The following is a 3,099-nucleotide window of genomic DNA, read 5'->3' as shown; positions in this document are numbered from 1 at the left end:
GAATATGGCGACAGAAGGGACACAGTGAGGCGGGGGGGAGTTTCCTCTCTACCCCCCCCCCCTTTAGAAGTCGCTGGAAAAGCTGAGCCCCTGCACTGTAATCATGGGATATAAATAGCCCGGAGCCCAGGCTGCTGAGCTAAGGGCGCCACCTGCTGACAGTTATTTGTAGCCTCTCAAGTTACAGCAGGGAGCGGAATAGGGACAAGGTGCAGAAGCAGCTGCTCTCTCTCTCTCTCTCTCTCACACACACACACACACTTTCTCTCTCTCTCTCTCTCTCTCTCTCTCTCAACTCATTACTTTTTCTGCGTTCCCTCTCCCAACACTACCGATTGCCAAGCTATTGATAGGTGAACAGAAGCATTCTCCTTTATGATTAACATTCTCCTGCTGGCATTCCTGTTTCATTCATGGCATCCATAATCTTGAGTTTGGTGAAACTATGGTTGCTTTACTGGGCTGAAGTGTGACACTGTACATGCTGTTTTATGTGCTATTATCATTAAATGAACAGGGCTGACTGAGAAAACAGAAGGATTCTGTCTACCCCAACACCTGGGTCTACAGCAAAGAAGAGGCAAGAAAAACTGAAAAATGTACGTGATGGTTTAATATGTCCCTTTGTAATCTACTGGTCCATGTGTATTACACAGCCCTCTCGATGCCCAATTCGCAGAGGATATGAGTCTTACAACCTACTGAACCTGGCTCTTTAGCTCAAGCTGTGGTAGCTTTTGCATTTAGCTCTGAAGGTCCTAGTGGTTGGCCAAGCTGGTGGCTGTCACACTAGCACAATATTATAATCTATTAAAGTTTTCATAAGGAGATTGTTTCTTTATTATATTCTATAATCACTTAGAGGTCCCAGCTTGCTACTCACTTTACTTACACTAAGACAGTTCTGGCCCCAAAGAATTCTATAAAGACAACACAGTCAAAGATGGAAAGAAATATTAGTATTTCCATTTTACAGATGTGGAATTGAGGCACAAAATTACTTAGCCAAAGTTACAAGGGAAGTCTATGGCAAACATGGGAATCAAACCCATAAGGTCCCAGGCCTTATCCACAAACCATCCTTCCTTCTTTCAGGCTCAGCAACAAATAAATAATTTAAAAACAGCATTAACAACCTCAGACAAACTTTAGAGCTTTATAAATGCTAATGCTATACATGTTAAAGCCTCAGGTCAGGTCATTTTAGGCCCAATGTAGGTTTTCTTTACAAACAGCAATTTCAATAAAAACTTTTGTCTTCATTTCATGAAAATGTTAAAAGCTTTTAGTTTGGATTTAAACCTTGGACAAACCCAAACACTGTGTTATTGCATGAGAACCAGAAAGAAACCTACAAGTGGAGGTTTCTGTGGAGAAATTGGAAAGGGTCCAGAGAAGAGCAACAAGAATGATTAAAGGTCTTGAGAACATGACCTATGAAGGAAGGCTGAAAGAATTGGGTTTGTTTAGTTTGGAAAAGAGAAGACTGAGAGGGGACATGATAGCAGTTTTCAGGTATCTAAAAGGGTGTCATAAGGAGGAGGGAGAAAACTTGTTCACCTTAGCCTCTGAGGATAGAACAAGAAGCAATGGGCTTAAACTGCAGCAAGGGAGGTCTAGGTTGGACATTAGGAAAAAGTTCCTAACTGTCAGGGTGGTTAAACACTGGAATAAATTGCCTAGGGAGGTTGTGGAATCTCCATCTCTGGAGATATTTAAGAGTAGGTTAGATAAATGTCTATCAGGGATGGTCTAGACAGTATTTGGTCCTGCCATGCGGGCAGGGGACTGGACTCGATGACCTCTCGAGGTCCCTTCCAGTCCTAGAATCTATGAATCTATGAATCTATAAGTAGTTTTCATTGTCCAAACTGAGTGAATGCAAAAAGTAAATAAAATTAATGGTGGAAAAAAAGTTAGTTTAAAATTTTTCACTTATAATCTCAGGTGTTGTTTGTAGCTTAGACAAAGCTATCTGTGCTTTTTTTAAGTCTACATGCTACATAATTGTTGTTTATTTGTATTGTGATAATGCCTAGGGATTCCAGTTATAGACCAGGGCCTCACCTGTGCTAGGCATTGTACAAACACACAAAAACCACAACAGACTCAGGTTCACTTTTCCAACCTGTTGTTTTGCTGGTCTCAGAGCACTGCAGAGACAGTGACCTTAGCTCTGGGGATGCATGGGTGGGAGTACATGATGAGAAGATTGCCTTTGCAAAGCACACTCAGGTGGCCTTGATGAACTGTACAAGGAGCAAGAGGCTCAGCTCCTCTAATTCCCTCCTAATAGATCATCTTCACTAGTAAGCTGTCCAGAATGCAGAAGCACTGCTTTCAGCAATCTACAATCATGTTACACTTGCCCTGCAGTCTTCAGGTTGGGTGTCTGTAGGGTTGAAGATTAATGTAAATAGGTCTTTGGGGCTTTTAAAGCTCGTGGGGTACAATATTAGCTCTTAGATAGCAGTTTTCATCTGAAGATCCGAAAGCACTTTACAGAGGAAAATAAGTATCATTCTCAACCAGGGCCGGCTCCAGGCACCAGCCGAGCAAGCTCGTGCTTGGGGCGGCAGATTCCAAGGGGCGGCATTCCATCTAATCCTTTTTTGTTTTGTTTTGCGCTTCACCGCTTTGGCCGCCCCTGCAGGTTTTTTCTTTTTGGTTTGCTGCTCCCGCCGCCCTGTAGAGGGCGGAGGAGCGGAGTGCCCTGCAGCAAGCCCGGCAGAGCAGCCCGCGTCCTTCCCTGCCTGCCGACTGGAGCGGCGAGGAGCCCTCCTGGCAGGCGGCGCAGCGGGAGGGGCCGCGTGGCAAGCACCCCGCTTAAGGAAGCCCTGGCCGCCCCCCTTCTCATTCTCCCCCGCCCCCGCTAGCCGGGGTGCGCACTCCGCTGCCCGGGGTCTGCAGGGCCGGGAGTCCCCCTGCACCCACGCTCCCGCCGCCCCGCAGGTATTTTTTTTTGTTTTTGTTTTTTCTTTCCTTCGCCGCTCCGGCCGGCCAGCCAGTTTGTTCCCCCCCCCCCTTCGCTGCTCCGGCCGGCGGCCTTCCTCCCCCCCCCCCCCTTCGCCGCTCCGGCCGGCTGGCTTGTCCCCCCCA

The sequence above is a fragment of the Terrapene carolina genome, unplaced genomic scaffold, assembly GCF_002925995.2.
Source record: "Terrapene carolina triunguis isolate 2854851 unplaced genomic scaffold, T_m_triunguis-2.0 Scaffold89, whole genome shotgun sequence".
NCBI classification, from domain to species: Eukaryota; Metazoa; Chordata; order Testudines; family Emydidae; genus Terrapene; species Terrapene triunguis.
This window is presented reverse-complemented; position numbering follows the sequence as displayed.